The sequence below is a fragment of the Ischnura elegans genome, chromosome 1 (genome assembly GCF_921293095.1).
Source record: "Ischnura elegans chromosome 1, ioIscEleg1.1, whole genome shotgun sequence".
Lineage (NCBI taxonomy): Eukaryota > Metazoa > Arthropoda > Insecta > Odonata > Coenagrionidae > Ischnura > Ischnura elegans.
In genome coordinates, this window is record NC_060246.1 from 165,715,337 (window position 1) to 165,729,289 (window position 13,953).

At 41.8% G+C, this 13,953-nt stretch overlaps 1 protein-coding gene across 1 annotated transcript in view; it reads left to right on the plus strand.

The window, feature by feature from the left end:
- Positions 1–496: 496 nt before the first annotated feature.
- Positions 497–13,953, plus strand: part of LOC124173221 (sodium-dependent nutrient amino acid transporter 1-like) — a 64,363-nt gene continuing 50,906 nt past the window's right edge. The window contains exon 1 of the mRNA XM_046552755.1: positions 497–718. The gene's annotated coding sequence lies outside the window, so the exon portion shown is untranslated. The remainder of the gene's footprint in view (positions 719–13,953) is intronic.

The window sequence follows — 13,953 nt, forward strand, 5'->3', positions numbered from 1 at the left end:
GTGACGAAGGGCCAAATCCTCCATTGAAGTATTCGTGAGCATACTCACGATCTCACACGAACAACTTAACCTTCGCAACCTCCGGCTCGTACTGAAGCTATCCTTCGCTCGCAAAATGCAGATCCACTGCGAAATGAGTGAGGGCGATAGCGACAATTCAAGGGATGAGGAATGTGTGACATTGGCGAGTACGCCCAGGGTCCTAAACCCTTATTTAACAAGAGGAGCGTCAAACCAAGGACCGCAGGTGTCACGGCGACCTGTTTGTTGTTTCCGCGGGTGGGGAGGGGAAGGAGGGAAGGGTTGGGAGAGGGGTGGTGGGGGGAAGTGGGGGGAGGGAGGGAGGTGAATGGGGGAAGTGGTCGTCGGAGCGGAGGGGAGGCCGCGCAGGTTGGCGAAAATAAAAAAAGCAGAAGAAAGAAAAAGGAAACTTGAGTGAAAAAATGAGGGAATCGCACGGTGGGGGAGAATGAATATATGCGGTCGTGCTTTCCGCTCGCGGTTCATTCCTCGTCCGTCACCCGGCTGAGGAGCTACTCCGGCTTCTTGCAGCCATCCGTGAGCACTTACAGTTGATCGAGGCACACCTCCGAAGCACCAGAGGGGATATTTTTCCAGTTCGTGTCCGAGGATTGCAGAGATCGGTAACCAAGACGGCGACCCCACGTCGAGACAACTTGCAACTCTTTGGACGCAGTTTGGCGATTCCAGCACGTTGGTGAGTACCACATATATTAAGACTACTGTCGACTTATTGCCGATCGAAAGGACTCACTGAGTGGAAGGGATAGTGCATTCAATACGCGTGTGTTTTCTGTGGACTATGCCCGCTAGTCTCCTTGTCGTTCCTGGGACGTGTGAGTAATTTACGGCAACATTGGGACTTTCGTGGTCGCTTCGTTGTTGGAGCATGAAGGAGAAGATGATCGAAGCGATGACGCTCAGGTTTTAATATTCTGGAAACGTTTTCTCTTATTTTCAAAGAGGGAGAGAACACTGACCGGAGCCACGCTGTTTTTATATTAGCTTTTTTTCATCTCACCAATGGTTATTGAGAGGTCGAGGAGATATTAGTTGATAGTTGCGTTTTTGTAATGCGTTTAATGGTAAAGCTACAGAAAAATATTTCAAAATTAAAGAAAATCAATGTTGACGGAATAAGTCAATGAAAATGTGTTAGCAAATAATCCGGAGTGATAATCGGCGTTCCACTCATCATCTACTTTTATTAGCAAAAATCATTGAGAAGGAAGGATTGCAGTCACCACTTTCTGCCTGGCTGGACAAATGGAGAATGAAAGAGCGGATATAGCTGGAGACCAGAACAAATTGCATAACACGACGTCGCTGTTGTCCTCGGCGAACTCGCCCGCTATTCATTTTCACCGTTCACCTAACTTTCTTTTCGCACGTTTGCCTCCGTCGCTAATGCTCTCCCCTCTAGATCACTCGCCGCATGCATCCGCATGTCTACCTGCAGATCGCCACACTGCAAACAACAACACGAGGGCCCACGTGCCAACGCCGCCGCTGGAGACTTCAACGCCCGCTCGCCCGTTGAAGTCTCCGTCGATGTGCGCGGTTTTCGCATTTCTGCGTCCTTCCTTGTATTCTGTTTTTCCGTCCGCTAGACGAGCCTCCATCTACCGAGAAAGCAAGCCTCGTATGCCTTGAGGCTCCGTCCCAAATTTAATACTCCTTCAAACAGTTACGCCAGGTCTACTTTCAATTTTAGCACACCAATACACCAGCGGGACCAGGCCGAAGGATCCGAACAAATTCGGATCTGTGAATCTATTTATTTCTCGTGTAAGGCTGAACCTAAGTAAGAGTTATTTTTTGCTCCCCAGATGTCAGACTGAAATCGTGATGCAACCTTTTCATAAAGGTTTGCAGTAGAAACAAATCCTCAGGTGCATACAGACCGTTAAAGACCTATTCGAAGGAGAAAACAGTTAACTAATGCCAGCATAATTTACCGCACCAAAAATAACAAAATTATTTCTAATAAGGATTGTGATCAGGCGAAAGTAGTTCATACCCTATTGCGTCCAAATATTTCGACGAATGGCCGAGAATAAGTAATATTATTTGTTCAGTTCTTATATTCACTAATAGCAGCAACCATTAGTTATCAATGTCGTATTTATATCTCCATAGAGTTTACTAGCTGCGTACGTTATCAGAAAATGTTCGCACACTACGAAAAATGTAAAAGTGAAGATCTATTTGCAGAGAAATAGCTTCACGAATGATTGTATTATGATATATGTATCAACAACCTATGCAGTTGAGACCTTCCTGAGGAGAGAATGTGTGTTACGACAGATAACAAGATTACGACACAATGAAAAAAATGAGTCCATGTGGCCCTTCTTGCCGTGAATTCAGAGCTCATTAGACTTTTTTTTCAAATCAGGTGGATAATTACCCAATTATCGGCTGCGCCAGTCTAGAGCTAGACAGCTTTCATCGGTCTAATTTCATCCAAATCTTAAGCCCCGATACCAATAGTTTCCTAAAATATTGGGTGGGTAATAAAAAATGTAATCCGAACTGGCATGATAATATAATTACTGTAATTTTTTACAATATATTATTATTGCGTTTACATGGTGACATTAAGACCCGAAAAATTTTGGTTCTGAAGAATAAATACAGTTTACACCTAAAAAAATCTAAAAAGTCTATAGAATATACCAAGCGGCTACGAGAATCTCTCTCGAAGCACCAATATTGGCACTAGCGTGTTGTATGTTTCCAAGAAAATCACTCAAATCTTAGAAAAAAATGTTCATGAGAATAAGTTTGCTTGAAGGTTGTAATTTTACAATGCTGAGGGTTTTTATAATATAACCCCTCCACATTGAGTGCCCATGTGCCAATATTTAAACTCATAATATCAATCCCTCATTGCTAATCGCCGTTATCTCCTGCTACAGGAGAATTTAGGCAGTGATAAGTCTGAACGAATAATTATAGACATAGGTAAATCAAAAATGTTTCACTGGTGTACGATGCATCTATACTTATGGGGGCCGTTATCAAGTAGACTGAAATTACGTTAAATTCGAGGAAATTACGTAATAGTAGCCGTGAATCAGTAAATCATTGGCGGTTAAGTGTCATAGTCTGATTTACATTCTTTCTACAATGTATCATCTGCTATAGTTACCATAAATATATATATATATATATATATATATATATATATATATATATATATATATATTTGACCAAAAGTTGTCCTATGGTTGTGCTAAATATGTTTTCAGCATAGTCAACAATGTATTAACTGTTCGCAATGTAAACATGGCAACGGAGTTATTGGGCACTTAGGGCTATTGTGCTAAAATGTGATGATAATCAATATACTACAAAGTTAAATGGATTTCCCAGTTTCATTAGAGAATCATTAGATTTTCCACGAGCATTAGAGCCATAATTCAAGGACTATTTCCCAAATACGATATGTTCAACGCAGCAATATCATCAGCAATCGACATGAATCAATGCCTAGAATTAATTGAACGACCAAGCGGTCACTGATCTTACATTATTAATCGTGAATAACGAGTAGTAGACGGAACTGCTTCGGGCTAGAAGTGGAAATGAGCATAATAACGAGACAAGAACATCTTATGTACCTTCTTACCAAGTCATTGAGAGTAAAGTAAGACATGATTCAATCCCATCAAGTTTTCATTTAATTCTATAGTCCGATAGAATAGGGCGCTCAGGGGATGACGCAGATCTGGCTGGTGCACTCGAGGAGGAAAGATATCAGCCCTTTGAAGCAGAATGCGAAGGGGTTCCTCATCTTGCTTGTCCTTGTGGCTGGTGGAAAGGGGTCGGCCAGGGTCGGGGTCGCCTCTCTCATGGCCACCAAGACCCGGGGAATCCCCGCTCCTCAGCAGCAGGAAAGACGTGCAACACCACAGACAACCCACCCGCCCACCCGGCGTGCCCTCTCGAATCACGTGCATTCGTCGACGCGTGTTGAGGGAAGGTTTTCGGATGAGACTTCGCACTCGTCAGGCCGTACCTCGAATACGCGGAGACCATCTACATAATACCCTGCGAGCCACCTCTAGGGTGTTTGGCAGGGGGTGATCAATCACCAGCATGCAGCATGCATTTGGACTTCCACATGCACACCACACCGTCCAAGAAACGTCCCGTATAATAACAAACTATACTACTATATGCTGTTAGAAATAGAATATAGAATAGAAATTCAGAAACATGCATTAAGTTTTACATAGGTTAGTAGGCTACACTACAAGTCATGCAATCTATTTACGAGTTCTTTTGCTGCCGTTATAATCTCTTATTGATCGTAGAAAAAATGACATTCGGAATCTGTCTGTTCTGCAATCTATCTCTCTTATTTTATTTATATGATCTGATCTTCCGTAGTACGTTGGCGTCCGCAAGATATGGTTAACTTCGTCAGAAAAGACACTGCTCTTGAATTTATCTAAAACGTTTAGTCTATTTTTCAATCTACGGTCCGACAGAGATTCCCATCCGAGTTTACCTAAGAGGTCAGTTACACTAACAAGACTATCGTAACGACCTTTCACATACCTGGCAGCTCTTCTTTGCACGCGTTCTAACTCTGTTATTAAGCCTTTTTCATGAGGGTCCCAAACACTGGCAGAGGATTCCAGGACCATATTGGATCCGGTGCAGGAAAAACTTAAGGCTGCGATTATCAATTTGGATTGATTCCGAGATTACTCGGTGACACAGGAGAAGGATCCTATACGACAATTCACGAAATACCTCCAACGAAGACGACTTCTAGTAGTCTTCACCGTTTTAATATCTTCGGCACTTTAGGACATTCGATGCTCATTTTTTTAAACTCTACCATGGACTGCTAGACGTCTTTTCAGATGGAGGTAAATTCATTCCCAAATGCAATCGTTGCCTTTCCTAATCATGTGCATTCTGAGCCCCGTTAACTTGATTGTTGGGGATTTGAAAAACCTTTTTAATCTGTGATCTTAATAATATACAAAGGGTAATAGCGTGCTTCTTTAAAAACTGCTAAGATCAAAGGGAGAGAGTTCCCCTGAGTTTTACGTCCCCCAAGGAAAAACAGAGGACCTTCAGTGAGCCACATTGACCAATGTCGGACGCGCATCCCCCTGGACACAGCCGGGAACCCCCAACCTAATCGGTTCCCACCCGCCTTGATTACCTTTCCATTCGCTTCTCTATAAGTGCCCCGGGGGAGTCCTTTCCTCGAGTTTTCTCCCCCTCCCCCACAAGATGAGTCACATCTTCAAAAGAGCGGATAAACCAAACGAATGCGAGGAGCACGACGATAGAGGCCTCGTCGAGGGTCACCCTCTCCATTAGCAACTCCATTCGCGGGATTTATTCCAAAAAATCGAGCCCGCATGGTCACCCGCAACTTTAAAACTACCCAAAGTAAGTGATTGATGCCGGAAATGACTCCGAAATGATCCGCAGAGGATCAAGGGCGGCATTAATGACCGATGGCCATATTATATTCCAAGGACTCGGATCGCTCAGCCCGAATGCGATACTCGATCACTCTTTCCAATTTCTCTAATAGCACTTCCCGCACGATGTCCGCGCGCCAACGGCCGATCCCCCCTCCACCCACGAGAGAGCACCGCTCGGGATGAAAGATTCGCAGCGACTGCACTCCTTGCCTTCTCAATCTGCTCGTTTTATGGATAGATAGTAGACTTATTAGGCTCAATGCATCTCTTGTAATTGGCCGATCCTGACAAAAATATTACTATAAATTAAACAGAAGACGGTTCGTAAAACTTCAGTTATATTTATTGTATTTTTGCCTGAATTAAAAGTTTAATCTCGACACTTCCTCAAATGTTAAAATTCCTTCGTTAGAAATGCAGTTTAACGCTCGAATTGGTCCATTTTAGGTAAGTTGGACGTTTCAAGATAGTAACTTAGGATTTAAGCAGGTAATACGTCAGTAAAAGAAAATATTCAATTGTTCGTGCGGAAATGATGCGCCGTCGTACGCTATATTCGCGTTCCGTACTGATTTTTCTTCAGAGTAGACGGAGGCAAGGATGGTTTGCATTTGCAGAGAAATTGAGTGGAAAAAGTTTTGAATTCGATAGATCACACGTTCTTGAGCATAAATTTCGTTAATAGACCTAATTATGGCTTATTTTTTAGGTGGATTTCTGATTAACCAGGTGTCAGCGACGCGAGTGGCGACTTTAGTAAACTCATTCAAATATGCAGTAGGTAACAACACAAGTGATCCCCTATTGTAATATTCGTGCATGGAGCAGCATGGTGTCTGTGGCTGGCCATAATGCAGTGGAAAATGCGCGCAGTACTTTTGGCATCTTTCAGTGTTGGACCACTCGATTTTTGCGTGCAAGGCCGTGTGGGAGAGGTCGGCCGTGGGACGGCCAACGGAAACTTTATGGGAATGAATGCCCGCCCTTCGAAAGCGACGTGGAACTCATCTCACTAATCTATTTCTAAGCGTGTGGGTTCGTGGAGGTCAAGCGGAAGCATAAAAAAAGTGGGAATTTAGAAATAAAAAGTGGAAGTAGACCAAATGGCTTCCGTCCTCTCTCTCTCTCTACCTTATTTTCGCGACAATCGTCGGTTGCGAAAGGTGGCGACATCATCGTCAGCTCGGCCGGAGGCGTTTCCGCATTCGGAAGGAAGGAAGGAAGCGAGCGATTTGGGGATGCTCTCCCCTTGCCTTCGAGGAACGCGTAATTCTCTCGAGGAGTCAGCCCTGGGAGAGTGGGGAGTGAAGGACACATGGAAAGACGACAATCAACTGTTCATTCAGCCTTCTTTTGTTTCCTAAGAGGACGCCCCACATCCAGGATCCACATGTTTAGCTGGTGAAGATTACTCCCTTATAAATAATGCGAGAACCTTGCAAACTTTAGGGTATATACAGTATACTTTTCTCAAAATTTGCCTTTATCTGAAATTTGGTATTATGTTTAGCATTTTATCTAAAAATTATTCTCAGATTATTAATCTCTGATATATAGTTAAAGATGATAAAATGAGGTTAACTCCAGCACGGCTGTTTATGGTGAGGCGTTGGCGATTACAGAGGAGGAGAAATTATGGTTGGAAGAGTTCGAAATGTGTTGTTACAGAAGGACTATGAAGATAAAACTGATAAATATTGCGAGAAATGTGGAAATTTTAAGAATATCAAGTGAGATAATTATATTGAAAATTATGGGTATAAGGCGGAAAAAAATCAGTTGCATCATGTGGCGAAATGGCTATGGTGGAAATTATCGCAGAAGGGCATTTGAAAGAAAAGAACGACAAGGGAAGGCCTCGGATGGGGTGCAAAGAGCAGGCGATGAAGGAAGGCAGATGCAAGCTCACACGGTGAGATAGAAGGGAACTTAGAGGATTGGAAATTAAAGGGGTCAGATAATAATCAGTCTAAATTACTTATCCAATTCCAAAATTAGAATGGACACCATTGTCTCCTCGTTGTTTATATCTTAGCATTAATATTTTGAATTGGAAATCGGTGAATGAAAATTTTCCCAAAAATTATAAAAGAAAAATGAGTTTACCTTTTTGGGTTTGGTATGTGTTAAATATGTTTTCATTCCCTTGGTTTTATTAGTATAAACCCATTTTTTCTTCAATCAGTCGGTATTTTGCCAGCCATTATTGTAAATTTACGCATTTAAAATGAAAAACTTGTTTTGGTTCAATTTCATTGCAATCTTATTTCCAGTTCGAAACAATCGTAGGTGGTCGTCGAGGAGTATCCTCAGAGAGGCGAGGCGTGTTGCATCACGTGGTGAGTTCGCCTCGAATCGCACGGCGGACCCCAAAGACAAAAGAAGGTCAGCGAGGAGGGCCCGAGGTCCTTCCAGCCCCTCCGATTCAGGTCGCCCCGTGTTTTCGCGTTTCGCCCACGGCCGACGACCCGCCACTCCAGAGGCCATCCGTGTCTTGCGGTCGCTCCTCATCGCATTCCGATCACGCCAAGAGGTCTTCCTTCCATATCGGGAACGGGTCCACAGAGAGAACGGATCTGTCTTTCATTTGTATTGCATTGTGCTCACCGATTAATCCAATCTGCACCGGATCGTCGAAAGAATCCCATGCACTAAACCTCGTCTCCAAGTGCCTTTGGCAGTTAATCAAATGTAAATACCGATAAAAATCCTAGCTTTCAAAGTCGGAGGCCGGCGTATGGAAAGTTTGGCGAAATATTAAATGCCATACTCGAGGGAAAATTATGTTCACAGTTATGAGACGTTTACGAAAGAAATTAAGGAGTACAGAACGGTATTTTTAAAAAACTCTTCTGACGATCAACAACGAGCTGCGGCGAACGATGCATTTAAGCTGAGTCGAGTCGTTCCTCACACGTCTCGAATCTGCGATGGATGTTATGTTCATAATGCTAATTTTATTTTTCATTCAAAGATGTCTACTGCCTTGTTTCATGGTTGAAGCCTATAAAATTTTAACGTATAGGGTCAGACGCAGAAAGACAAAATTCGTGAACTAAATCAAACACAAAGGAAACTTCCGCGATTCGTCGAAATCTACTTAGATGGAACAGAGAACGATGCGTAACTTAAAAAGGAACTAGGTTGGAATCCGTGAGATAATCCGAGGATATGTGCGAGGCTGAGATTGCTCTAGTAATTTAAAACAGATATTTCACTGAGGGACACGGAGAACCTCTCTATGTTTACACGCCCAACAGAAACGATGGTATAAAACAGAGATTTTACCGAACGGGTAGCTATTCATTTTTCTCCCAAAACAGTACATCTACATCTACATAATACCCTGCGAGCCACCTCTAGGGTGTTTGGCAAGGGGTGATCAATCACCAGCATGCAGCATGCATTTGGACTCCCACATGCACACCACACCGTCCAAAAAACGTCCCGTATAATAACAAACTATACTACTATATGCTGTTAGAAATAGAATATAGAATAGAAATTCAGAAACATGCTTTAAGTTTTACATAGGTTAGTAGGCTACACTACATGTCATGCAATCTATTTACGAGGTCTGTTGCTGCCGTTATAATCTCTTATTGATCGAGGAAAAAATGACATTCGGAATCTGTCTGTTCTGCAATCTATCTCTCTTATTTTATTTATATGATCTGATTTATATGATTTTCGGATTTATCCGCTAATGAACGCGAGCTAATAATTAAAAAATATAGGATGACTAAAGCCGCCACGAAGGAAGCGTTCAGGAATGCGTTCACGAATTTTAAAAGAAAAACACTAGTAGAGCAGTTACAGGATAACCCAAAAGCATTTTGGTCATATGTTAGGGAAGTTCAAGGTAAACGATCTACCGTATGTTCGCTGAGAAACGACAATGGAGATGTGTTGACAAGCAGTTACGATAAAGCCAATTTATTAAATTCCTACTTTAAGAGCGTGTTCACGGAGCCTTCCGAAAACTCACCCGAGACCGATGACAATCCCTGTCTACATAAGATGCCAGCTATTGACATTAGTACGCTCGGAATAGAAAATATATTGAAATCGCTTAGTCCAAATAAATCACCTGGTCCAGACGAAATCCCTTCTCGCGTATATAAAGAACTAGCCTCAGAACTTGCCCCCTACTTGCAGTTAATATTCAGTAAATCCATCAAGCAACACAAAGTACCTAATGACTGGAAAATCGCTAATGTAACGCCTATATTTAAAAGGGGAGACAAGGAACAGCCATCTAATTACAGGCCGATATCTTTAACGTCCATCTCTTGCAAAGTCCTTGAACACATCGTAGTCAGCTCGGTAATGAGACACCTAGACGCGCAAAACTTATTAATGGGAAATCAACATGGATTCAGGAAAAGCAGATCGTGCGAAACTCAGTTAGCGCTTTTCGCCCACGATATTTTAGTCTCCGGGGAAGACAACATTCCAGTAGACGCGATTTTTCTTGATTTCAAAAAGGCATTTGATAAAGTACCCCACGGAAAGTTAATAATAAAACTGAAATCTTATGGTCTAGACGAAGATGTCATTTCCTGGATTAGAGAATTTTTGAGCGACCGCGTCCAAAGAGTAGTATTAGACGGTGCAGTCTCCAATGAGGTTAGAGTGACTTCTGGCGTTCCTCAGGGTAGTGTCATTGGCCCACTCCTATTCCTTCTTTATATAAACGACATTGCCGAAGTAGTGCAGAGTAAGTTACGATTATTTGCAGACGACGCTGTAGTTTACAGAGAAATCCGTTCCAGCAAAGATATAGATGAACTAACGAATGACCTTGCTGCTATCCAAGCTTGGTGCGATGCTTGGCAGTTAGAATTAAATTTGGAAAAATGCGTCGTAATGAATTTCTGGAAGAAGAATAACTCCCTACAGCGTAACTATGTCATTCGGGGCACGCAGTTAAAGGCAGTTGAATCCGTGAAATATCTAGGGGTTAGACTCAATAATGATCTATCGTGGAATAAACATATTCGAGAAATAACCGGTCAAGCTAATCGTAAAATGGGTTTTGTTAAAAGAATATTAGGAAAGTGCGACGACAAAGTGAGAGAAATTAGCTACTTTTCCCTCGTTAGACCACATTTGGAATACGCTGCCAGTGTTTGGGACCCTCATGAAAAAGGCTTAATAACAGAGTTAGAACGCGTGCAAAGAAGAGCTGCCAGGTATGTGAAAGGTCGTTACGATAGTCTTGTTAGTGTAACTGACCTCTTACATAAACTCGGATGGGAATCTCTGTCGGACCGTAGATTGAAAAATAGACTAAACCTTTTAGATAAATTCAAGAGCAGTGTCTTTTCTGACGAAGTTAACCATATATTGCGGACGCCAACGTACTACGGAAGATCAGATCATATAAATAAAATAAGAGAGATAGATTGCAGAACAGACAGATTCCGAATGTCATTTTTTCCACGATCAATAAGAGATTTTAACGGCAGCAATGGAGCGCGTAAATAGATTGCATGACTTGTAGTGTAGCCTACTAACCTATGTAAAACTTACTGCATGTTTCTGAATTTCTATTCTATATTCTATTTCTAACAGCATATAGTAGTATAGTTTGTTATTATACGGGACGTTTCTCGGACGGTGTGGTGTGCATGTGGGAGTCCAAATGCATGCTGCATGCTGGTGATTGATCACCCCCTGCCAAACACCCTAGAGGTGGCTCGCAGGGTAATTTGTAGATGTAGATGTAGATGATCTTCCGTAGTGCGTTGGCGTCCGCAATATATGGTTAACTTCGTCAGAAAAGACACTGCTCTTGAATTTATCTAAAAGGTTTAGTCTATTTTTCAATCTACGGTCCGACAGAGATTCCCATCCGAGTTTACCTAAGAGGTCAGTTACACTAACAAGACTATCGTAACGACCTTTCACATACCTGGCAGCTCTTCTTTGCACGCGTTCTAACTCTGTTATTAAGCCTTTTTCATGAGGGTCCCAAACACTGGTAGCGTATTCCAAATGTAGTCTAACGAGGGAAAAGTAGCTAATTTATCTCACTTTGTCGTCGCACTTTCCTAATATTCTTTTAACAAAACCCATTTTACGATTAGTTTGACCGGTTATTTCTCGAATATGTTTATTCCACGATAGATCATTATTGAGTCTAACCCCTAGATATTTCACGGATTCAACTGCCTTTAACTGGGTGCCCCGAATGATATAGTTAGGCTGTAGGGAGTTATTCTTCTTCCAGAAATTCATTACGACGCATTTTTCCAAATTTAATTCTAACTGCCAAGCATCGCACCAAGCTTGGATAGCAGCAAGGTCATTCGTTAGTTCATCTATATCTTTGCTGGAACGAATTTATCTGTAAACTGCAAATAATCGTAACTTACAGTAGTATCTTGGTGGGACTCAACACTATAACCATCCAATGCGCATTCCCTCCTTCTGTTTTATTTCTTTCGTTAGGGGCCAGTGTCCCAATATCGCTCGCCACGCGCCCATTGACGCGGCTTACGGGGTTGCATGGTGATGCAGATATAGGCAATGCTGCGAATAATCACATCAAAAGACTCAATGACTCAGGCTCTTAATCTCTGTTACGTAGCCACGCCTGTTCAACTTGCTCCAGAGCAACGGGCAGTGGCCTCGAAATGTTTTTAGTGCTTCGGCTTCACACCGGCGACTTACGAGGAGGGAGGGGTGGAGGGCATTGAAGGCTGTGAGACGGACTCGCATTAGCGCAAGGACACATTGCGGTTCCACGACGACGGGCAGGCGGGAATACTGGCCTCTTTTAATTATTAAAGAGCTTTGAGACTTACCATTTAAATGACTGCAAGTATATTTTTCTTTACGAAGCAACAGTTACCAAAAAAAAAATAGCGAAAAAATAAACAACAGGAAGCACTGAGTTGAAGTTGCTTTGACGTATCAATGAATGGCTGATACCGGTATGCTTGCCAACATATTTTACGCGATTTAATGCAACATTACGGACGTAACTCAGAGCATTGGAGTTTAATGATCTCGAATTTATATGATAAATGCTTATTTGAGCGTATCTCGTGTGAAAATACTAAGTAGAATGAAAATAAACATTTGGTGTGCTAACTTAATGATGTGGTTTGCCGATGGCATCCAATTAAAAAAACCTGTCCATACGACTAGGTTGCCAATAGATGGGACGGATGAAAGGTCAAGGGTTAAATTGAGAGGAGGGACCCTGGTGGTCTTGAGATTCGCATTGGTTGCCCACAATCAGGTCAAGGTCGCCTGATCTTGATCTCTGGCGCTCCTCCTAAATACCGAACTTAGCCGCTCGCATTTCATGAGGAATTTCCGCCATCATGCCTCAAGTTGACCTTAACAGACTGTCTCAGATTTTCTCCCATATTTCGAGAAATGAAATCAGTGGAGAGATATTTTTGAGGGCACTGTTGCTGTCAAAATCCTGTGCCACTTTGAACTTTTTTAAATTGGTCTGTTACCACCACACTATCATAATATGCACATGACTTCAAAATTCATTTTATCACCACATTTTATATATTTTCTTACATGCAACTGATTCAAAGTTACCGATGCAACGATCGAATAACGTCCTCCACTTACCTAAAAGTTAGCCGTAAGCTCAACTTCGTCAAATTAAAAACCTCTTTTAGCAAGGCGTCTGTCTATAACCTAGATCATTTATACTATCCCAAAAGCGTAATTTCAAATAAAAATATAAATAAAATTAAAATAAAAGGGGAGAGTTAGGCACCCCATCATAAAATTCACTAAATCATTCTTAACTGAGAGGTATTCCGTTAAAAGGTTTCTTAGACAATTCACTTTTACTTATACCACTACTTTTCTGTGTAACGCAACCAGGGTTTCGATGGGTAATCATCATCTTCAGGCGTATATTATGATGTCAATTACGCATAATTTCTTCAATCCATCATAGATTATCAAATACGTGTAAGCAGTATCCAATAGAGTAGTCTCCAATGTTAATGAGCATATGTCATTTAGTTTTTGGAGAGTATTTATTCGTATGTTTAATTTTATGGCAATGTATAATTTTGTAATAATTTAACTCATTTTCATTAATAATTCAGTATATACTCCCTATGGCGTTATTTGACTTGTGCCGTCATACGTATTATTTATTTTAAAAGTAATTATTCACATTAAGGTCATTGAGCTAGGATGTGATAGGGCCAATTGTATCTCTATAGCGCAGATCATTGGTGAATATCAAATCGACTCTTGAATATTTCTATAGCTTTGAATATTTGACGTTCCCAGATGTTTGGAAAGTTCCTGATGACACTAGAATCTCTCCTCAAAACAAAAGAAAAAAGAATTGCGTCTCCTTCGTGCTTCGGTGATGCCCACTCGCGGGAGGGTGTTGGACGAGCACAGTATTATTCTCTGAGATGTCATAAGTTGTAATGGTTGAATGGAAGTGTTTCTCTTAGTATTCCGTGGGTGTCGC